The sequence below is a fragment of the Dermacentor silvarum genome, chromosome 9, assembly GCF_013339745.2.
Source record: "Dermacentor silvarum isolate Dsil-2018 chromosome 9, BIME_Dsil_1.4, whole genome shotgun sequence".
Lineage (NCBI taxonomy): Eukaryota > Metazoa > Arthropoda > Arachnida > Ixodida > Ixodidae > Dermacentor > Dermacentor silvarum.
In genome coordinates, this window is record NC_051162.1 from 156,622,363 (window position 1) to 156,647,555 (window position 25,193).

Sequence of the window (25,193 nt, forward strand, 5' to 3'; positions counted from 1 at the left end):
TTGCTCCCTCCTTAATCCCTTTGTGTCCTTGTGCGTATATGTGTACAAATCAAATAATAATAATAATAATAATAATGACTTTCCTATCATTCTCTGCTGACGAACAGCCGATATCGGTGACAAGGCCGGCGGAGTGCAGCTCGGGACACTGCCGCAGAGCGAAATGAAAAACAATTGGATTAGAATCGTTATTATAGATGACATGCAGGGTTCCAGCTGCCACGTTGGAGGACTGACACGGTGGTAGGCTGCGTCTGTTGGCGTCCAGCGTGTTTTTTTCCGCCGATTCTGCCATGGTCCTAGCACAGAAGCCAGTAGTGTTCCAACTGCGTATCTGTGACATTGAGAATCAGGTTACCCGCGACATAGAATATGACACCCCGATGTAATCCTAGCCACCATGCTTTGAGAGCAGCGTGGTGAGAAGCTGCGTCCATGACGTCACGTGCAACCTATCTACACTCGCTCTGGTCTATAGTGCCGAAAAGAAGTGAGTAGCACATTGGTGGGAGGCTGTCTTCGAACAACTGCACGATTCCACAAGCTTGTTTCCACACGTGGTGATTGGTAGTCGAGCTCTTCAGTGTAAGGTGAAATCTAGGATAGCTACAAGGAACTAGCGTTAGGACTAGAAAATTTCTGCACTAATAAAAAAACACCGCATATCCACGAAGTGAATGATGATGAGTGGCCGACGCACCGGGGGATCATTCGGGCAAAACGCCGGAAGCGTTCTCCGGAAGTGGAACCGGAAGCCGGAGCTTAGCGTACACACACACACGCACACACACAAACACACACACACACACACACACACACACACATATATATATATATATATATACATTGTGTATATATATATATATATATATATATATATATATATGTGTGTGTGTGTACAGTATATACAGCGCTTATATAGCCCTTGTGCACCACGGCGCCCCTAGCGGTCTCCATGCAAACCAGAGCTACGGACAACGAGGGACAAGGCTCGGCCCTAAGGTGCTTCGCCGCTAAAATTGGTTGGAGCGCATATGACAGGGTGCTCTCGAATCGTGAGCGCCAGCTTACCACTGTCCTTGAAAGAAAACGGGTACGGTCACTGCATTCTACCGGTACTAACATACGGGGCAGAAACTTGGAGGTTAACCAAGAAGCTTGAGAAGCCAAGGGCCATGCAGCAAGCAATGGGACGGAGAACAGCGGAGGCAACGCTAAGAGACAGGAGAACAGCGTTGTGGATTATGAAGTAAACGGGTTTAGCCGATGTTGTTGTAGTTGAGAGGAAGAAACGGAGTTGGGCGAAATGTGCAGGTCCAGTTGCCGGCGGTTTGTTATAATTACAAAGCGAGTGCCAAATAAAGGGAAGCGCAGTCGAGGACGACCTAGGATTGGGTGGTATGACGAAATTGAGTAAATTAAGATGAAAAAACTGGCAGTTTCACCTGATGAAGTTGCGTTGAAAGTGATAACAAGGCCTAGCGCGGCGACGGAGGCGTCTTAGTACGTTACCGCGATGAGGAGAGACGCAAGCGGCGTCGCAGGCTTCGCACTTCGCTGATGCACGAGGCGGCACCGAGGGAAAGCAGTCGGGGTCTGCCAGCGCCTAAAGAAAGCATTGTGCTCGCAAACAACTTTTCTTGGCTGTATGAATCGAAGGCTACGAAACCAAATCGCACGTGTGGCAACGCTATACTTGAAGTGGTCCCCGCAAGTTCGTTCTTAACGCTTTCTTACGAGGAAAATAGAGAGCACGACTGTTTCGTTTTCTACAGTACGTGCTTTGAAACGATACGTAACATTCACCGATCAGCAACTGATAGTTGGTCCTATTTCTTTTTTTTTTTGCGTAGTTTGTCCTTTCTACTTATCACACAGGCGAGACAATCGCACGTTTTACGCAATTCTCAAAGGCACAATGCCGGCCGAGTATTCTAATGATTGTTCGTCGCTTGCTCATTCAAAGACACGTTCAAATTTCGATGACTGCTGAATGTTCGCACTAATTCGTGCACTTAAGCTTGCATTCTTGTACTCATGAATAAATATACAATAGCCCCATGCATTCTAAAAGAAGGGTACCTCGGCCAAACATTATAGGGCGGAAATATTACGGTAATTAAATCAATTGGCGTAAAAATTAGTTTTCAAGGAACGATTCAAGCCAGAAACAGCTTAGTAGCGCGTTATGGCTATTATCTCTGATGTCTAATGAACAGAAAGATTACCTCACAAAATACCCTTCCAGTGTTGTTTCGCTGAAACTCGAAGTTCCTGGCGTAGCAAAGCAAAGGTCCCTTGTTACATTATTCACAGACAAAATATGCATTTTCAGCTGCGCGAAGAACTTTTTTATCAGTTCTCGTGTTCTCAAGGTTCCGAAAAACAAATGGGTGCGTTGCGTATATTTAAGTATAGATTAAATTGGTTTATGAAATTCGCTCAACTCCTTTATTAAGCCGAGTTATGACCAAGGCTATGGGTTAGCACAGATACCAAATTTATTTTTGGGTTCTATCACACATATTTTTCATCCACATCAGCTACATGCTGTTTCCAATTTGCAAGAAATATCGGAAACATAATTATCACAATTTTTTCACATATAACTTTAGAATAGCTTCCAGGAGAACGATCAACCACCTCCTAGCTTGCTGCGGCTTCTTTCAACACTTCTCATAAAGTTGTAGTATCGTTATCGCAAATTCATGCAGCTTGAGTATGTGCGGGAACGCATAGCTGCCTTCTTTATTATTAACACAGTACATACTTAGGTATAACTGTGACAGGACCGGTACGAGTTTGCCATGGTGACTGCAGAGGCACTTCCCGCGAAAGGCTGGCTATTCGTTTGGGCCTGAAGCGGGCAGGCTGGGTTCCACCGTGTCATGACGTAGTTTTGGTTCCATTCTGATGCTAGAAGTCTGCGGGACACCTAACGACAAACTATATCTGCGGTAAAAAAAAAAGAAAACGCATTCTCGTTTATTACGCGCCTTTGCCGAGGTGTTGGCGCCCATGGACATGCGCTAAAAGTTTAGCCAATGCGACAGCTCTGGTTGTTTTGTTTCAACACAACGTTGCTAGTTGCTACCACCAGAAGTGCTCCTGGTCAATCTCATCCACCCTCCATTAGCGCGGAAATTTAAAGCATATGGAAGCAGTATTAGCAGGGGAAAAAAAGCAGGGAAGAGATGGAGCCGTGGTCGTTACACACATAGATAACTGTACGATATAGACATAGAAATGTTTACGATGAGGGAGAATGTAAATTACAGATGGGCAAAATGTTATTGCCCGATAGATGAAGTAAAGCCATATTAGCTGAAGGAGGCTAGGTGACTGTTCATCGCCGCCTATACTTGACGCGGGACGCCAACAGAAATAATTATCGTCTGCATCTTTCGGTTTGCGTACACGCTAGCATGTCTCTGCTCGCCAGTAAAATCGGGAACATTGTCATCCACTCAGAGTAGCAAGAATACGGAAAGCTTCACAAATGAATTATAATTGCTCCTGGTCCGTGGACGGAACCAGGGAACCATTGATATTTCGGAGCGGTCGCTCTACAACATCTGAACTAGGCAGAAAGCTAGCCGAAAGCAGGTGAGGCCGAATCGATGACTCGAAGAGCATGGAAACTGAATAGAATGGTACAGCGACCGCTCCGGAAAGGCGTTGGTCTAGAGTTCCATCCTCTCATCAGGACGAATCTTTCTAGAATGCGAAGCTTCCTATCGGAAAACCCGCACGGGTGTTCGTATACCTTCGTGATTCTGGTATAAGTTGGATAAGAAAAAGTCATATTTTGTGAAACTTTGAAAATTTTCGTACAACTAAATTATCATATTCGGTTCCCTAATGGCGATCAGGAATCTGATAGAGATCAGCCTGAAAAGAGGCTGAAAGATTATGATCATTATAATTGTGGTGGCGACGACGGGTGTTATTTTTGTCATGGTCTCGGGTCAGTGCATATCATAGAGTACATCAAAATCCGTGAGAGCCCATGACACGTGTCTCTGTAAAATGGCGTTGGACAATTAGAAAAATAAAAAAATTGAGCACAGATTTTTTTAAAAACTTGAATTAGAAAAACTATGAAAGGAATTGTCAGCAGCTTGCAAAGAACAATAGATCGCATTTCACTAAAGGTAAGAAAGCGGAGCGAAACAATCGCAGTGCTATTTTTCGTTTATGTCGATCAAGCGAGAACAGTCATACTACAACCCCACTTCAACTCTAACCATAAGTACAATAACGTGGCGAGTTCCTTTATTTGCTGCCTTTTCTAAAGAAATAGCTTTTGTTGAATATGACGTCGAAAGGTTATCCGGACAAAACAGAATTAAGAAAATGCTCAATTGTACAATAACTGATGGCGTTTGGACAACGCAGTCGACAGAGCTCATAGAGCGCCACAGAAGAAGCTTTTGATTTGTACACGTCACACAACAAGCGGCGCCTACAACCTGCGGTATACATTGGAAAATCATCGTTAGCTCGGGTAAGTTGTCCTGGCGAACGTTGCTAATGACATTTCGCTTTTTGAACTTTACACAATTTCTTGTAACTTCTGGGAAACGGTTACTGGGCTTCAAGACTTGTGTGCAACGTAATTAAATCCTTCCAAAGTGCCATCAAATAAAGCTTGGAAATTGCGGGTACCTATTTTTGTTATTACGAACGTTATCGAAAGCCAGTACTCGCAGCAACACCGCTAAAGAGCTTCCCCACCTCACTCCCACCCCTTCTTTGATTTCATTTTTCGGCTACCTTGTGCAGCCCAAGATTTTGCTCACCGCTCTAGTGGAGCAATGTTTTCCAAGCTGTTCATCTGCACCGTGAAATGGGTGACCACAATTATTGTGCGGAGCCGCGGTAAGGGCACCCGCGTTGTATTTGCAGAGAAATTTTAATCATGAGTCCTGAATAAACCGATCCCAGGATTGAAAAGAAGACTTATCGGTGTACTTGGATTAAGAACGTTCTTCCATGACTGTGATTAGGTGCGTACATCTTAGAACATTTTTCCCAGTTCGTTAGTGTTGCTAATTATGCGAGCAGTGTAGCGGAAGCCATCCGAAGCGCCAAGGTCTTCCACACATTCATGCAATGAAAAACAAATATTTGGCAACTCGACCTTATATTTCCACATGTACTCTTCGCGAAGTCATAGACTGTGGAAGTCTGGTTGAAAGCGGTGAAGTGTAATGAGTGAGAAGTCTGAAAAGCTTTATGGTCTTGCTTCCCAAAGTAAGGCCCCGAACGCTGATGAATCCGTGTAAGTCGTTGACAACGCAGTTTATGAGCACAGTTGAGAAAGTGAGGCTTCGTGACGTCACAGGCTGTGGCAGTCCGCGTGAGATCAGTTCAAAGTTTGCCAATAATGATTACATAACTTATTGAAAAGATGAGAAGCATCAAAACGGTTACCCACTGTTTTGTGGGTAACCACAAGACAGTGGGTAAGACAAGACATTTGTCCCATCCCAGCAGTAAATTAGAGATGCCGCTGTGGTAGAATTCGTCCAGCTGACTGTGGAACCAACGTCGGGCGGAAGTCTTGGCTTCACGGCCTCTTGCGAAGTCCCAACACCCCCACCTCACACTTCTCAAGGCGAGACACCTTTCCCCATACATGGGCTGCATTTCCCCATGGATTTCGTTGCTCGTACGCCATGGACGTATGAAGCACAACCGCCATCTTCAATAACTGACAATAGCGCCGTGTGCCGCGGAGCTACCAGCAGATAAGGCCGGGCCGGTCCAAGTAAGGTCCATCGCTGGGAATGGATATGTTGACTTCGCATTTACAGCCGTAATTTGGCTTTAAAAAAATTGGGGTCAAGACTTTCTGATTCGCCTTTGTATGCTTGCCCCGCATTTGACTCTGCTTTAAAGGGACACTAAAGGGAAAAATAATTTCTTCTGTATCAGTAGATTAGCCTTCCACAATGGCGAAAACCCCACTCTTATTGCGAGATGCCGCTTGGTAAGCCAGAAAGAAACAAAAAACACAAAGGGCGAGTGGTGACGGCACTTTGAAGTTCCCGCACCAGCTCACCATGACGTCATGGATTTTGACAGCGTCTTCTAGGCCCCAGTTAATTCATTAGCGGTAAAGATTGACTACATTGTCTTCTAATGGAGCCTAAGATTGAATATGACAAGTTTCGCGAACTTTTACTCAGCCAACGTGGCCCAAATACGAAGAATATCTTTAAAAGTCGTGACGTCACACTGAAGTGCTGACGTCGGGGTTACCGCGCGAAATTCTAAAAAAAATTACCTTGAGCTTCACTTTCTCTTCTAATAATTGAGCAATTGCAGTGTAATTAACGACAGCAGAGATTTCCAAGAATACTTTATCTCTCTAAGATGATTTATTGTTTTGCTTTAGCTATCCTACTCCTAGAGAAAGTACATTTAATTAGGCTAGGCGCACGCACACAATCACGTTGCCGTCACATATCACATGAATGGGCTGCTACTCGTCCTGCTGGCTCACGTGCCGCCATTATCAGAGCAAGCGTGTAAGCTGAAAGGCTTGAAAAAAATAGACTGGGACAATGTATTGTGACACAGTATTGCTTGCCGGGGCGCGTATTTCCAATTGCTAGTAGATACAGCGCTCGACCGCTGGCGCCACGCTGCGCCGCTCGCGCGTACCATGTTTCTAGCCGCCGCCGTTGGAACGGAGGAGGCGTTGACGGAGAAAACGCTGGGCTGGTGGTGACTAACTAGCCTGCTGTTGGGATCGGTGGTATTATAAACGCAGCACTGTTTTGATGATCCAAATATAATCTCACTATCAGGGAGGGAGCAGTCTACCTGACTGGAGCAGTATTTTTTTATTTGGGGTGTTGCTACGCTGCGCTCCGCAACACCCCAACGACCGCCGCTTCGCGTCGGCGCCCGGCACCACGGCTGCCGCCGTGGCACCGTGGTTCAAACGACCGCGCTGGCAAACAGAGAGGGGAAAAAAAGAAAAAGCGTGATATTAAGAAAAAAAATTCTAGTCAGGGCGGGATTCGAACCCCCGTACGCATGATCCCGAAGCGAGCGCCGTAACCACTCAGCCATACAGACACTTTTTTTTTCTTGCATGGTATTTATTGCATCATGTATATACGAGAGAAATACTATCTGCGGAAAACGTGCAAGCACCAGCCAACACATCTCATACTCATGGCCTAGAAATGGCCTAAAATCTCGTTAAGCACACCCTGCACGAACAAAACTGCAAGTAGCTTTGTTCTTAAACACGTGGCAAGTAACGTTGATCCTAAAAAGGTGGCAACGACAAGCAACGTAGCAAGCGATGGTACCAGTCCGGTTGAAACTCTGTCAAGTCATACATGTCCTTCACGTGACCAATCATTAGAGCGTAGTGAAATTTCGCCGAAACAACAGGTTCAGCGTTTCTGTCTAACATGCGTGTCTTCCATAAGCTGTGTAGTCCAATTAAGAAAAACATCAAAAGGCACGTCTTCTCCGTGGGGTGCAATCAAGTATCGGATGGTATGGTGATTCAAAATGAAGTCTTTCTTGAGAGTTCTTTGGAGCACATCCCAAAACAATATTGCGTCTTTACAACTTATGAAGCAATGCTCTATAGTCTCAGGTACATCACAAAGGCGACAGTTCACTGTGGATACAAAAATTCCTTTTTTGTGCAACCAAGTTTTCACAGGTAATGTTTCACTGTGTAATTTAAAGAAAAACGTCTTTGTACATGGGGATAAAGGCATCTTGCGGACTCGTTTAAGTACGTCTTTCCCTGGCAAACTGGAGAATGTGGAACGGTAAAGTGGAGGTGGGAAAATCATTGATATCAAATCTTTGTATAGTTGTTTTCTGAACACTGTGTAGAGATAGTCAGTAGAAAATCGAACCATGAGGAACTGCACAGCGAAATATACTTCATACATAAAACCCCACAAACAAGGTCTTTCAGAATATTGGGATGAAACTACCAGATTGGGTAATGCATTGAATAAGTTCACTTGTATGAATGATCGTAGTATCGGGTGTGAAGTATCTCTAAAAAAGAAGAAACGCCAAACAATCTGTCGCACATATAGATGCACTAGGCCAAGTCCGCCAGCACATACGGGTCTAAAGATATTATCTCGTCTCATAGGCTCAAAGGTGGAGGACCACACAAAAGTAGCAAATATTCGATGAAGTCGTTGAATATAAGTCCGGGCACAATAAGTATTTGCAGTACATAAAATATTTTGTAGCCAGGAACAAGTTACAAGCTGCCGCCCTACCAAATATAGAAAGGCGGTGTGGCGTAAAGGTATCCGCATGGAGTTGAAGTGCCGGTACACGTTCCCGCCAGTAATGTGCACTAAGCTTATGTGCATCAAAAGGCACACCAAGGTATTTAGGTGGCACGGTTGTCCATTCTATACCAGCATATTGGGTCGGCGTACATCCCCATAAGCCAAACCAAAGACCTGAGATTTTTGACCAATTTATCTGGGCACTAGAAGTAATACCAAAATTTTCAGTCAATGATAGCACATTGTCAATGCTCGGTTTGTCTGAGCAGAAAAAGGCAAGATCATCTGCGTAAGCCAATACTTTGAGTTCATTGCCCAAAACGTTAAAGCCATGAATGTCACTGCATTTTAGAATGCTTATACACAATGGCTCTAAATAAAGGGCAAATAGAAGTGGTGATAACGGACAACCCTGTTTTACAGAGGAAAGAATAGACACCGGCTCGGACAGATTTCCATTAACAATTATATTGGTAGAACAGTTAGCGTAGCACATGCGAACACCGTTGTAAACAACGGATCCAACATTGGCGTGTTCTAAAAGTTTGAAAAGGAATGTGTGGTTCACTCGGTCAAATGCTTTTGCTAAATCGTCTGAAGCAATGCAAAATGATCACAGTGGGACGAGCAGTGCTGAAGAGCTGTTCGGACTAGATGCAAATTTGTTTGTATGGAACGGCCTTTTAATCCGCAAGTCTGGTGAGGTCCAATAAGTAATGCCATTGCATACTGGAGTCGATTAGATAAGACTTTTGCATAAATTGACGATTAGATAAGACTTTTGCATAATTGACTGACGAATGTAGACTACAAAATTTATGCAGCTATACAGCCACGCTTCCAAGGGTTGCATTCGTGCGAACCATATGATTGCGTTCGAGCGCCCTCGGTGAACGGAACCATCTAGAAACGCGGTACGCGCGAGCGGCGCAGGGTGGCGCCAGCGGTCAAACGCTGTATCTACTAGCAAATGGATTGTTGCTGCCGGGGCAGTGTAAAATTTCACGGTGTGATTGGGGCCTTGTCGACCGGCAAAGGCGCATATCACCTTCCTTTCGAATGCCCTTACCACAGGACTCCAAGACCCCGACTTGTGACTAATAACACTAGATAGTTGACCGTTAACAAGAGCTATGCAAAAGTGCGCATTGATAGCATCGAAAATAAATTTGTAAGGGCAGCGGCATTTTTTGAAGCTACTAACAGATGTAATACGTTTTGTTCTTAAGAGTATTCCTTATTTGTGTTGTCTCCTTTTTATGTTACGTGATGTTGTCGCTTTTGTTCATGCTGTTGCTTTTACAGTTTGCTTGTATTGTCACTAGCTGTGTCAGCACGTTTTGTTCCGTGTCATGACGTCCCCATAATATCGACTACGCCAGCTCCAGCATATCGAGGTAAATTTGGTACGACCATAAAATACCTTATAAGCGCTCGCCAAGCTTCACACTTGCTAATGAAGTGTGATCATTTTGCGTTCCAGAAGTGTGTGGTATTCTGCTGCCTCAAAAATATAAACGTCTATCTTGGCTCTCTAAATGACAATCGACACCGATTCTTACAGCCAACACTCCTGTTTTCTTGGCTCTAGGGAATCCAAAGCTCGGGCGCAGGCGTCCAGCAGATTGCCATGGACATCGCAATACCAGCGCTGCTACTCGTCCTGCTGGCTCACGTGCCGCCATCATCAGCTCAAGCGTGTAAGCTGAAAGGCTTGAAAAAGATTGACTGGGACAAGGTATTGTGACTACGTTATCAATCCATTTGATCTGTTTTCACGCCATCTGCAGAAGTTAACTGACTTTGTTAATTTCTTTTCACAATTCATTAAAGAGTAGTCATAGTGATGTCTACAGCACCCGGAATATGCAGATCTTACGCGCTGTGAGAAGCGGTTCAACCGGAGCTTTCGCTGGTCTTTCCGAAGAACGCCGTTCTTGCTTAGCGACCATTAAAAGTTGGGAGCACAAGAACAAGTTGGACTTGGATTCAATGGGATACGCCTCTCGAACATCCCGATCCCACACATGGCAACAAATCAATGACCATGACAGAAAACAATGGTGACGAGGACGGTGTGACAAGTGCATGACACACATTGGAATCCCCAACGAAAACATTACGGCGTTGGCACGACGACTATGGTATGAGGAGAAAAGAATGACAGAGATGAGTGCACGACGACGCGGTATGACGACAACGGCATGACGACAATGGGATGACGAAACTGTACACGACGACCTGGACGGCATCACAAGGAAGGTGTGACCACGAATGCATTACGACGACTGTGTGAGGATGACGGAACGGCGCCAGCATGAGAGGATGGAAGGACAATCGCCGTGATTATACGACTGCATCACGACGACGGTATACATGACGACTACGAAGTGACGACGACCCCAACATGATGACTAATGGAATGACCACGACAGAATGGTGATGACGGAATCAATGATGACGGAATTTAGGCGACGGCGGAATTATGACGAAAAGACAACGCAGTGAGACAAAAGAAGGAAAACGGCGGAACTTTGATGATGGCAAAACAACGAAGAAATGATCACAATTGAATGAAGGCAGATGAAATGACGACAAAGGCATTGCAACGTTGGCAAGACGACGACGACGGCGGGTCTGTGCTGGAGCTCACGTCCACGCTAGCGTGCGCTGCCTGCCACCCAGGGCCACCTTGGTTTGCCGTATATCTTGTGCTTAATGGTTTGCACTCTATTTCCGGTACCGTTCAATCTTGCAAGAGAGCAGCCTGCAACCAGCGTCCGAAATGTGGAGGGAATGAGCAAACAAAGCGTTGCTTTTCATAACTTTTGCTAAATAACCAGCTAAAGCCCACAGGAAATGGCAGGGCACGCTAACATCGTATATTCAAAATGCATAGTGATCTGGCAACACTCACTGCGTTCGCCATCTCCTCTAACGCGTATATAGTTGCGAAGTTCATGTACGTTGTGCGGCTTGGCGATTATCGCCATCATGCTATTCAGTACTCTAAAATGCAACTGTTACCTTCGTCGTACGGCGAATAATAAAGAGCGACCTACAATGTGTACCCGCTAGTCAACAAAGCCCCGCCTACTCATTTTCTCACCCTAGACCACGCCTACTGATTTTTATTGCGATGGCAATTGTAGAAAACTCCAAGCGGATTTCTACCGTCGGCGTCACCGTCGCCGTGAGGTTCTGTGTAAAGTCCAAGGGCGATAAAATCGTCGCCGCGCGCTGTCTGCTGTATGTGCGCGTGAAAGCACGCGAGGGACGCGCGCTTTCATGGGGAGTGAACGCACGGCGGAGAGCCCGCAAACGCGACGTCTTCCGTGGCGCTAAAGGCCGTGGGGGGATGGGAGGGAGGGAGGGGAGGCGACTGTTTAGCTGCGGCACCAAATGCCTGTCTTGCGACCGGGCGCAAGGGGAACTGGAATCTCGAAGGGGAAAAGAGGAAAGTGGGAAGGCAGCGCGGGAGGGAAGGCGTTCGACCTCTGCTCTGCGAGCAACTTGTACTTTGCGCAGCGGCGGGCGGTCGCGCGCATCGTATCTTGAAAGCGATCAGCAACACGGCTCCTACCTTTGCATGCGCTGTGCTTTCGACGCTCACTTTCCGTTGAAGCGATAGACCGCACGAACCTTCGCTCGCTGCTGCTGGCGCGCTCGCTCAGGCCAGCGTTTTCACAGCGGTCGTGTGCGGTCATCGAGTGTGATCTATTCATGTTTGCTTGTGCGCGCTGACATCATGCTTGTTAATTCAGTTAGTAAGTGAATGTGTCCAAGTTTATACAGCTGATAAAACTACTATCCTTGCTCTGTGTAGCTCTCTACTAATTTGCTATCGCAATTGATGCTTCGCCTTTTGGGTGAAACTGCGACATTTCTTCACCCGATAGATTCGCCCAGACGGCATTCTCACGAGGCGTACTGCTTTGAAGCCGAAATGTTCGCTCAGTCTGTTTTCGCGGTGACGTGCGAACCTGAGCTACCTAAAGGCTGATTCACACTAGGCCGATACGGCACCGACTTTGGTCTGCCGACTGTTGGTGACAGCGTTTTCCTTCCTTTGAACCATTGGCCACAGCGTTTTCGATCCTGTAAACTGCTCGCGTCATCAGTCGGCAGACCAAAATCGTTCTCGTGTCGGCGCAGTGTCAATCAGCCTTAAGTAACCTAAACTCTATCATACACTGTCGAATTTTCGACTGATGCCTCTAAAACAAGATTTCAAACAACCCACCAGATTCGTCAGGTCCGCAAGAAAACGCGTTGAGAAGATTTAACATAAAAGGCATTGCGCTGTCGGTGTTTTCGTTTTCATAAAATTTGTTTGCGGGTTATCATTCTCGAAATTCCGAGGAATAACTTTGTCAAAAATGTAAAACAACGTATGAACAACTTTAGTGGTAGAATGATGTGGCAATATAACCCGCATATACCGCATGTGATATAGCAAGTGAACAATCGAAACTCCAATGCTGTTCCGCGAAGCTGATCAAGCTGCATGCATGCAACTAAAGTGGTTGCTCCTCCGTTTGCGTTCGAGCCTCGCTTTGAGTGTATGCACTTCAATAGTGCAAGTCAGGCTGCACATGCACGTTCCGCGAAAAGTGAGGAGAAACGTGATCTGCAAGTTGACGGTCAAGTTAATCTGTTGCATGCGCTGCTTTCGATCTGCCCTTCACCACCACAAATATTAAGATATCAATTACCGTAAAGACTCGTGTAAGGGCCACACCTTCTTTCACAATTTCGCGAGGTGCGGCCCTTACACGAATCCGTACGTTTCAGTCAAAATGGTGCCGGCGCAGCCGGTGACGTGCACACACCTGATCTTGTGCACAACCCAGCTATCGCCATCTAGTGGTGGCATGCGCAAGTAAGCAGCGTGCGAAAATTCGCCGATGTTCGCCGATGCTCGCGTGCGGCTTTGGAGAATCGAACGCGATTGCTTCTCCGTTGGAAATTTTTTTCTCCACATTTTGAGCTGCCAAGTTGGGGGTGCGGCCTTTACACGGGTGCGGCCCACACACGAGTCTATACGGTATCAAACGATAAGGCTGTCGCACTCGTTGTCTTTTAGTTGCATTCTGTGTACTTGCTAATTCCCGCACTGCGTTTGTGTTTCAGGCGTTCGTAAGTATGCAGGACATCATTGTTTACGGAGGCTTCGGCTTCAAGTACAGCGCAGTAACATGAGAAACATTGGAAACGCAGGCCTAGAATCACTATGTGTCTTGGCGGTTCAATAGCACAGCCGAAAATGAAGACACACGTCGGTAATTAAGTGCCAAAATGGAAGTACAGAAAATGAACGCTGATTCTATTCAATGGCGCTCTGCGTGGCGAAGCGGCGAGCAAAAATGCCAATGACTCAGCGAAAATAGATTAACACTTAAAAGCCACTGAAATGGGTTCTGACGTGGGTACTAAGTGAAGGAAACACTAACGGGTAATGGTAGAAGTCGCAGTTATGACCATGACTGAGCAAAAATTACAATGACTCAGCGAAAAAAGATTAACACTCAAAAACCACTGAAATGGCTTTGGACGTGGGTACTAATTAAGGAAACGCTAAAGGATGGTGGTAGAAGTCATATTCATGAGCATGACCCAGCAAAATGTCAGTGACTCAGCAAAAAAAGATTAACACTCAAAAACCACTGAAATGGGTTCGGACGTGGGTACTAAGTGAACGTGGTCGTTTCGTTAACTTAGGTCCTGCTGACACTACTTCGCATTACATCGATTCCCACAGAGCGTGGGATCTGCTGGCTTTTTTTAATTCTGTTTACAGCCGCAAAAAATGATTTAAATTCCTAAAAATCCCTTAAGTGTGTCGTATATAAAATAGCAGTGCCTTCACATAGAGAACAAAGAAATAAAAAATATTTGCCGACGATTACGATACTCCCTAATGCGAAATTTGAGCGCAGCTCTGTACCTGCTTTCATTTCGCGATATGTTGACTGGGACGGGCAATCTATCTCGTGCGGCACGTTGCAAACGGAGCGAATTGTGTGTGGTGCGGCTACCTCGCTAATGTGGAGATCGCGACAGCCAATGGGTGGCTGACGCGTGGGCACGATTCACAGCAGCTGCCTCCGACAAACCTCCCCGACAACGCGCGCTACTCTGGCGCCATCTCGTAGCCATAGTCACCGCATTACGCTTTTCTTCTCACGCTTTCGCCATACCCTCCTCCTCTTCCCGCCACATGGATTCCGTTGCACCCTCCTCTCCGTTTTTCTCCTCGTGCCTCGTCGCTCTCGCCGCTTCTTGCACCCCCGCTGCGCTCTATCATCTTTCGCTGTGCTCGTTCGCTCGGTTACAAATGACGCCAACGCTCGCCGCAGAAAAGGGCGCCTAAGAGCTTCGCTCTAAAATAGTCACCTTCATATAGGCGAAACAGGTGTTCGCATTCCAAAATAATTTTTCCTACGGAAGCAAAGCATTCCCTTGAGCAATAATTTAAACGATGACGACCTGGTGAAAACAACTGATTTTTATATTTTACATCGTAAGGATAACCGTCACAAACCCGGCACGAGGAAGCGAGACGGATAACGTCGTCTGTGTTGGCCACTGTTTAGAATGCGGATTTTATTTTCTTGCGATAGCAATTATATGGGCAGCGCAGGTCAATTTCCATCGTCGGCGTCGCCGTCCGTATAAAGTCCAAGTGCGACTAAGATTGCGGCTGTGCGCCGTATGCTACAGGCGCGTGTGAAAGCGTGCGAGGCTGAACCGAGAAGGAGGGTGGCCTGATCTCGCGCGCACAAGGCAGGAAGGCGCGGTCGAAGTGTGCCTTCTTTCATGTGCGGTGGGTACAAAGTCTAGGCGCGTCTAGGGTCGCGATCTTGTACGCGTTCCAAAATGGAACGGAGGCGTTCCGTTCCATCGAGCCGCACACGATTGGTCAATTTCAACCGCGACGTTCAAATTGACCAATCGTGTGCGGCTGGATGGAACGGAACGCCTCCGTTCCATTTTGGAACGCGTACAAGATCGCGCCCTAGGTCTGATGGCTTCGTGTACGCTGTGTGCTCCCCGCTTAGTTCGCGTTGAGGCTAGAGGAACGCACGAAGAGCAATTCGCTCACTGTCGCTGCCACTCTTCCTCGCGCCAACATGTTGACAGATAGTGTCCGTGGTCATCGAGTGAGATGTGTTCGCCTCTGCGCGCGCGACACCAGGCTTCTTCTTCTTCTTCTTTCTGGGGTTTTACCTGCCAAAACCAGTTCTGATTATGAGGCACACCGTAGTGGAGGGCTCCGGATTAATTTTGACCTCCTGGGATTCTTTAACGTCGACTACAACGCAAGCACACGGGCGTTTTTGCATTTCGCCTTCATCGAAATGCGAAATGTGACACCAGGCTTGTTGATTTAGTTCGTAAGCGAATTAGGGTCAATAAAGCCACTATAGTTATTTTGTATAGCTGGCTCATACTTTGCTACCGAAATCGATGCTTCGCCTTTCGGGCGATACAGCTAAGTTTTTTAATGTGTCAGCCTTAAACGCTCATGCGAATGAATGCCCGGCGGCGTATGTCGGTTATCTCGTGGCTTGGGAGAGAAGAAAAGTGCGGATAAGGAGTGGAAAGTGTGGGACGTCACAAGTGTAGAGTAGGAATGAAGGAGGAAAAGCGCGTTAGAGAGGTCGTGTGAAAAAGAGGGAGGGATGCGTGACGTCACACCAATAGGAATAAGTGGGTCACGTCGTACTTCGGCGCTCACAGCTGAAAAGAAAAATTAAATTATGGAGTTTTACGTGCCAAAACCACGATCTGATTATGAGGCACGCCGTAGTGGGGGACTCCGGAAATTTGGACCACCTGGGGTTCTTTAATGTGCACCTAAATCAAAGTACACGGGTGTTTTCGCATTTCGCTCCCATCGAAATGCGGCCGCCGTGGCCAGGATTCGATCCCGCGACCTCGTGCTCAGCAGCCCAACACCATAGCCACTGAGCAACCACGGCGGGTGCTCACAGCTGGCAGACCGCGAGGGGAGAGGAGGGAATGGCGCTTTGGCGCACTGCGGTGGACTTGGCAGATTTCCTGTGGCATGTGACAGGTTCAGACAGGTCTTGTGAAGGCGCGTGCCTTTGAATAGTTTAAAATGGATGCAGTGCCGTCAACGAGCTGTATGAAAACTCGTGCTGAGGAACGTCGCAAGGCTTGAAAAAAAATAATGGTCAATGAATTGGTTGATGTGACGCAAATGCGCTAGCATTAACTATTAGCAAACCTTACGTAACCAAGAGGATGTCTAAAGAACGCCATAAAGCTTCTTAACAACGTTTAAGGCATGTCACTTCATGCCTTATTGAAATACGTGTATCTGCGGCAATCAAAAAAATTACGAAAGGGAACGTGTGCGCTTGACTCAAAATACCAGGTGGAACATTCGGTGGGAAGTGACATGTGGTAGGCGTCCTTAAGGAGCCTTGTGGCGTTCTTCAGGCATCTTGTTGATTACTTAAGGCTTGCGAAGGGTTAATGATACGACATTTCCGTCGAATCAACCAATTGATCAACCATTCGGTTTATTCGCCATTTTGTTATGCATATTCCTGAAAAGAAAGTCGCAGTTCCGCCCGAATGGCGAGCCATCGATTGCGATAGCAAATTAGTAGAGATCTACACGAAGCAAGGATATATAGTTTAATGGGCCGTATAAACTTGCAAACATTCGCTTACTAAATACACAGACAAGCACGGTGTCACGTGCGCACAGATAAACAGGAACACATCTCGCTCGATGACCGCGGTAACTCGCTGTGAAAACGCCGGAGTCAGAAAAGTGTGCCAGAACCAGCGGGCAAATTGACCTTCGCGCTGTCTCTCGTCTCGCTTCAACGCGAACTAAACGTCGAAAGCACAGCGCATACGAAGCTACCGGCACTCGGCGCATGCACTTTGTCCCCATTGAAGATCGCTTCGAAGATGAGGCCCGCGCGGGCGCGCACTTCGCCCACATCGTAGATCGCTTTCAAGATATGGCGGTCGCGCGGCCGCACTGTGAGCAGCAGCCGATGAAGCAGAACGCAGCCCTCTCCCTCTCCTTCGCCTCACTCCCTTGCTTCTTTTGCGCGCTTCCACTCTGCCTTCCTCCCTGACGTGCGCTACATTGAGCCGCGATTGCCAGCTCACCCTCGTACGCTTTCACACGCACACACAGCGTACGGCGCGCGACGACGATTTTATCGCCGTTGGACTTTATACGGAACCTCACGGCTACCACGACGCCGACGGCAGAAATGGGCTTGCAGTCTCCATATAATTTCTATTGCAATAAATAATCAAGCCGGCGTCACCACAAACCCCTTGCTTCACATATAGCAGCTAGCAGTGAACAACTGTTGGGCGAATACAAAGAACAAGGGTGAAAGCTGCAACTGTGCATGTAACTATGCTGTTGAGTGAGCAGTTTCGTTTTGCTGGGGCTTCGACAAGATGGCGGATGACGCTTTGCGGCCAAGTCGATAAAAGACGCGCGAAATTTGGAATATCCCCAACCCTATCGGCGGCCCTAATCCCACCATTATTGGAATAGGTTGGAACAATCCGCGAAAAGTATTCGCGAAATTAGTCCATCACAAATGTGCTTTATTTAAACAATTCAATAATTTCATACAATATAGTTGGACCAGTAGCCTAAGTGACTAGTACCTGGTCCAATACAGAAAATTTATATATAGATCAACTACGCAAATACTTGCTCAACGAGTAAGAACATTGTTTACCTGATTAAATCTTAATTTACCAAGGAATAGTTATTACATCTACCTAGGGCAAAAAGACGCGTTTACATGTGAGGTCCAAGTTTCTCGTTACATTTGTTTGCTCAGGCTCAGCGTTCGTAAGATCGCGTAATAAATATCGTAAAACAGTATCGCAAAACAGTATCGTAAACAGTCACTCTACTCTTTCATTCTTATCCTCAGTTCGCTCCGCGGAAAGTATCACTGAATAAGAAATGCTGGCTCCCCTGTAATCGAGGTACATGTAAGCGTAAATGACTACCATTTGCGTCTTTTGCTCCCTGTGGTACCACCGCCTTCAACCACGTTTCTTCTTTCAACAGTGCAGCGCGCTCAGCGTCGGTCGCTACTTTTTCTTGTCGCGGACCGCTCACGACTCACGGACCAGTGGCGTTCAAAAGAGCATAGGCAACTTCTCTATCTGCCTTTTGAACGTCGCTATTGGAAATGACAAATAAAACTTCAGCGTACTAGAAGTTACAAGTTGAGTGATATTGTGAACAAATATTGGGGAAGAAATCGGAAGCAATAATAATTGTAACTTATTTGGAAAGTATCTAGCGTATGTAATGTGGTCCTGCACATAGGGTTGGTTGCCAGAAACCGCATTTTCCTAACTTTTGACTGGTTGCCTGGATGATGTCGTGTTGTTCTGGCAACAACGCGCGGATGTTCTCCTTTCCGTGCCCGGATAACGTATCTGGCTTTTGGCTCAAGGTCAGTTGAAGGTCGCTGACAACGGGAGCTAAAAGCATTTCATGCTTAAAAAACACCCTTCCTGTAAAAAAAAATACAATGACCACGGGGCGTTCACGTTGATAGGAAGATGCGCTCAGAAATTCCTCGTGGCATTTATCCTGCATTTGGGAATTACATATATGCACATAACTGCTCTGTGGTGCATCATATTCGTCACGACTGATAGCAAGCGCTTGTGACCTACGGGAAAGAGCAGTCACACGTTCCTTTTGTTCGTGTACCTGATCTATCTTTGCAGTTTGCGAGCAAGGAATGGTACGCAGCGGTCGGCAAGAGGGTACACCACGAGTACCTCGTATGCACTTCAAGGCTTTATTACCCCAAGAAAGGCCGCGTCGTTGAAGTTCAAAGACACGGGTAAGCGCCCAGCTGCGTTCCGCTCTGTTCGTCTTTTGTCGGTGTAGAAGTGTGCGTTATTTAAGCGTAAAGGGCCAACCAGACCTGCAACAAGTTTGATTGGGCACCACATGCTAGAATAGAATAAGCCTTCGCCTTTTAGGAGACCATATTCGCAGCAATAAAATACCGAACTTGCTCGTGTAAGGACTGCCATCGTGTAGGGTCTGCATCCCCACGCTGGAGCGCGACAATTTCGAAAAGAAGTTTCTTTTAGCGTCCCGCGCATACTCGCGTGCTAATTAATTCCCGCGAGCCGCTACACGACGGCGCTAGACCGTTTCCAAAAAAGAGGTCAGCTACTGTAAATGTGTTCACAGTCGGCCGCGAGCGGTTGCATTTATTTGCATAGCCGTCTGAGCGCAGTATGAAGCATCAGTAAATTGCCATAAGCCGGCCTCGTGCAAAACATACAACACCTTTAGTGTGCAGGAGGTGTATCGAAAACAATGACCGATTGAGGTTTACAAAGACATGAACCGGGTGCACTTGAGACTGACGCTCATTGAAATTTCGAATGGTTCAGAATTCACGGGGTTAGCTCCGACGGTAGAGCGACCGACCCGAAAAGGCGTTGGTCCCGGGTTCGATTCCTGGCCCAGGACGAATCTTTCTTCAACTGCAAAACTTTGTTTTATGAGTAACCCGTATGGGTTTCCTTCGTAGCTTCGGGTGACAGGCGTGTGGATAACAACTTTCCTATTTCAACTTAGCATGTAGTTTACAGTCCTAATAGGCGTAGGACGCTTTTGTTGTCACTTTGCAGTGAACGTAACTCACCCACATTAGACTCAATTTTAATGCATAACAGTATATGGCGAGTAAGTTGAAAAATTCCGTGTGAAGCAAAAAAAGAAAAACCTTCTTAATGCAGGGTGAGAATGCGCAGTTTAAGCATCGACAGAAGTGTTATATTTCGAAATTATAACTTACCCCTAGCAAGGAATGTACATGGAAAACGCCCAATACAGTTTCTTGGAGTCAGATTTTGCAAACAGCTTTCGCTTCATATAAAAAAGACTCCTCACGCATATATAAATAAATAACGTATACTACATCAGCATAACCCCCCCCCCCCCCCCCCCCCCGCACACACACATCTTTACCATGCTTAACACATTCCGCATCACGCCGACCGCCATATAATGCTACGCATTTCTTGGACAGTTCCCTTTTAGGGAGGTTCCGCTTCAATTTTTCTGCTGTATTGGTCGTACTTTGGAGGCATATTTTATCTCTTTCTTTGCCGCACTGATCCAGACTGGATGATCCAGTCTCGATATGCCACTGTCGAATGGCGGCACACAAGCGAAGCATTGCTAGGCTTAGGTCAAACATCGGAAGCTCCTACGTTGTACTGGGGCATGTCGAGCCGTCTGGCTTGTAGCAGAAAAGCAATTGGGCTATACATATGCTTCGTTTTCTTTTGTCCACTCGATTTCGATTTTCGCACCGAGTAAATAAGCAGTGTTTAATATAACATCAAATCTAACTACTAAAGCGCCGTGTGCGCTCGACGAAAATCTCGCAATTTAGCTGTGTTGACTCCTTCCATGTTCAGCGAAGCAGTTCCTCTTACAAAGCCACCAAACACGCTAAATCGCCAACAAAAGTCACTGTAAACGTTACCACGGCTTCCAAAAGGCAAGATTGTCGCCAAGGTGGCGAAATATTGGCTAAAATTTTCGACAATGTCGCTAAGTTAGAGAGAGTGGTTATAAAGCCGTGAGCAACAGCGCTGGTTGCTCCATCTCGTGACGTTAAAATCAAGCATGTTGGGCCTGGCTGCTCATGCAATTGCGGGCTGTTTGCTACTTGGACAGCTAATGCAAAGGCGTCAGACACATACTGCATTGTCCTAAGAAGCGTGTCATGGAGAAAAAAATTACTTTTTCTTCGACACGCATAATACGAAGCACACACAAAACCGAATACACACGAAAGCACGGCTTTGACGCTTTGCAGATAAACAAACCACCACAGCATGTTGCTATACTATCACTGCTGCTTCTCACATCTACATCTTTAGTACTAACATAAACTCCATCACGTACGCTCGCAGAGTGTATTAGTTATCTTGTTCCCAAAAAGTATTAGCTAAAACTTATTGTAACAGCAGCTCGTTGAGCACTGCCACGCTTGAAATGTTTGCTACCTTGTTATTTGACTTATGACCCCTTCCCCCAGCATTGTTCTGGTGCAGGAGGAGTCGTAGGAAAATAAGGAAGTAAATAAAGAGATCAGTGTTGACAATCTCTATAGGCTGATGCAGCAAAGACTCTTTACGCGTTTAGAGCGGTGATTTCGCAATTGTGAAATCCATCGCTGAAAACATGATATGAGGCTACGCGCAATATACACACGTTCCGGTTAACTTCCTCTGGAAATAATTGTGCGAAAAAGAAGAAGCGTGTTTTTAGTTTAGCGCCTATACTACATTTCAAATCTAATGTGGCCAATCCCCCCGGTGGGTACGAGCCATGTTTTGAGGCAACAACAACAACAACAACAAACGGTGACTGTAAGCGCTGGTGATTGGCGTTTGGAATACATGAACATCCTTTTTAAAATTCATATGTTTCACATTCATAATCCTCCATCATCACAAAAAAAAAACTGCATATCTTCTCACTTAAACCAGTATGATCCTATAGAATTATGATAACTGGGATATGGGCCTTTTTTTTACTGCGACGCTGTTTATGGCTGTTTCTTTTTATGTTAATAGTCATTCATTTTTCGTGCGTGTGGGCAAAAACCCATTCTGTGTCACCTCTGTCTGTGTGGTGTGCTAAACAGCTTCGCTGGTCAGCCATCTTGACAAAGTGGAATGGCTTATGATTTTTTTAAATCGTCACCTTTCGCATGCGGCTATTTCATAATCGGGCTGTCCAGGAGATATGTAGCCTCCAATAATACCAAATAGCCCTCACGTGCTTAACCCTGCAATCAAAAGTACTCACGTCTAGTAATTACCTTTCAGGAGGGTCGGTGCTAAATCTTGGAATGAAACTGCATCCGGCGGCAAGGTCGAATCAGACAAAATTCGATTTATTGAAGGCAAGTCAAGCACTTTTCTTTCCTACACAGCAAGAAAACTGAATACAACGACAAGATTCGCGTACTAATAAAGTATAGGGCCGTGCTTATATTCCTAAGTTCAAATGCAAATTGTATAGCTCTGTCGAAATGTACCATCGAAATGTTCCATCTGAGAAAAGCCGAAATGTATTGCTGAAGTCTGGCCATCTCAGAACACTGGGCGTTCCGAACGTGCCTATCAGAGCGCGGGCCATCCAATGCGACGAGCAGTAGTTGCCCTGCCGCGGTGGCTTAGCTGCTATAGTGAGGCGCTGCTAAGCACGAGGTAGCGGGTTCAAATCCCGGCCGCGACGGCCGCATTTCGATGGGGGCGAAATGCAAAAACGCCCCGTGTACAATGCATTGGGGGCACGTTAAAGATCCCCTGGCGATCAAAATTAATCCGGAGTCCCCCACTACGGCGTACCTCATAATGAAATCGTGGTTTTGGCACATAAAACCCCGGAATTCAATTCGCGAGCAGTAGTTCTCTCAGCACCCGACGAGAAGCACCCCGCACTTCTCCTTGACACACCCTTTCAATCTCTGGCAGAGGCACAGGCAGTGGATCACTATGAATGGGAGCAGTGCGCCTGGCTGAACGTCCTGCAAGACGAGTTTACGCGGTAGTTGCGACATCATAAGGAGCAGTCAACAATGCAAGTACAAAGATTAGAAGCAGGACTGTTGGCGATGTGGGACAGGAACGATCGAGAACATAAGTCCATTTAATTTCAGTTGTAGCAAGAGATGCGAGCGGAGAAATATTGAGAACTTAAGGCCTTTCAAGCTCAGTTGCCGCAAGAGAGACAGAGATGCGAAGTCTTGCAGCTACAAGTGCAACGACTGCAGACGATCTTGCGCGGCTGGGAGAGCGAGCGACAGCAGGTAGAAGTCGAACGGGCAGTAAGTCCTCATGATATTGCAGGGAACAGCCGGAAAGCATGGGAGACAAGTCAGGGATGTCAGAGTTGCCCTCTGAGAACTGGCAGGACATACGTGAGAATGATGACAGCTGTACAACAGACAGGGTCGTCACTGAGGAACGCCTGAGATGCACAGGGTGGACTACGATGAGCTGGACACCAACAGAGTTTCGCAGAGTAAAGGCTGCCAGGGGCAAACGAGCGAGAAGAAGCGGAGGCAGATGCGCGAAAGTCCATCATTGACGGCACCGTCCAATTCCCTGTGCTCCAACCAAGAGCAGAAAGCACCTATAAAACCGCCGATAAGAGGATGTGCCTTTGGCTTTATAGACGTGAACGCCTTCAGAATTAGATACTCCATTTCACGGGCCTTGAAGTTGAGCAGGCTTGTGCATTATTGGACGAAGGAGGACGCCACCTTTCAGGAAGTGACTGCAGAAGCGGGTGCAGTGGCTGATGGTTCGAATGTAACTGAGGCGATCGTTGTCTTGCATGCCGGATCAATGACGTCGTGGGCAAGGACACCAGTTCGGAGAAACTAGCATAAACTCAAGCCCACAATTCAGACCTGGCAGACAAGAGCCGGAAAGCACGGCTGCGTTTTGTACGGCGTTGCCGGATCAGTGCGGAGCATAGACCCTGCGGAAGGAGTGCTAGCTCCTGAGCAAAAGCCTGAATGGAGTCTGCACAGAATTGGGACCACTCGTAGAGTACATAAGCACTACACAGGCGCCAACAGGCGGACCGCACAACCTATTCCATAGGGTGAGCACTGCCGAAAATTAGGCACGCATCTGGGCCACAGGTTAGGTGTTTTTCAAGACTTCGTCTCTCTGGCCCTGCAATACAGCGGACGTGGACGAACACCCACCCTATGGCGCTGATCATGGCAGCTCTCGGACAAACAATGCTACAGATTGCAGGGAAACAAGACCAGGTGAGACACAATGCTTCCCGAAGTCCCAGGACTCGGGAAGAAGGCGTCCTGTAGACGCCATCAAGGTGAGAAGTTCACAAAAAAAAATGCGGCTTTTCTCCACATGCACGGGGCAAGCAAGCCTAGTAAGTGGGAGGAACTGCACGAGATGCTACACACGTGGAGCTTTATGCGCTAACAGAGACGAGTTTTCGTGGCCTGGAGAAATACCCTGTGTATCTAAAATTGGTCTGGTCAGGTTTCAGCCATGAAGTCGCTACGCTCAAACTTGGGAGTATAGGTATCATGTGGCATTCTGGAACAACACAGGAAATGCTTGAGTGACCATGCACGGAGCACATGTGGATAAATGGCAGCATTTAAGGGATTCCCGTGATGGTAGGCATTGTGTACCCTGCAGTGACCATTGGCCAGCATGAAGGGAACTCCACAATTATGCACTGTGTTCCGGACAATGTACAACGGTGGGCGATGGGCAGGGAAGTGCTTATAGGGGACGTTATGGCCATGTGCAGGCATTGGACAGATTCCAGGATTTCAATGGAGAACTGGTGGTTCAGAAGGCACAGGTATTCTACCTCAACGTAGCCAACATCCACGCTGAGTGCGAATATGAGTACACGTGTTGTACTAGGAATAGCCACTCGACCACAGACTATGTGCTGGTGCCACTTCGGCTAGCACGTCATGTAAAGTGCATCAAGATTGATGCGGAGGGGGGGGGGGGTAGTTCCGTCTTTGCAGTGGTCCAACAGAATTATACTGACCAACTCAACATCTGCATGGCACCAGGGATACAATTAAAGGATATTGTGAGCTTGCTTTCGACCACCTGCCTGAAGTGGCCTATGAAAGCATAACTGTAGAGTTAGAATGCAGTTTCCTTAATCTGAAGTCGCCTACTTATGACGCGTATGTAGATGAACTGCATCATACAATGCGAGCCGACGTTGTTCACTTCAATGCACGACGGCATATGGTGAAAGCCATAGGCCGTGATCTCTCTTGAGCTCTCTTCTCATGAAGGTCG

The 25,193-nt window shown here is 46.8% G+C and overlaps 1 long non-coding RNA gene across 1 annotated transcript; it reads left to right on the plus strand.

Annotated features, from left to right (window-relative positions):
* The first annotated feature begins 4,380 nt into the window (after nt 1-4,380).
* Nucleotides 4,381-22,306, plus strand: LOC119464015 (uncharacterized). Its single transcript, XR_007463345.1, has 4 exons — nt 4,381-4,507; nt 9,886-10,032; nt 19,062-19,180; nt 22,203-22,306. It is a non-coding gene; the product is annotated as an uncharacterized LOC119464015 (long non-coding RNA).
* The last annotated feature ends 2,887 nt before the right edge of the window (nt 22,307-25,193 follow it).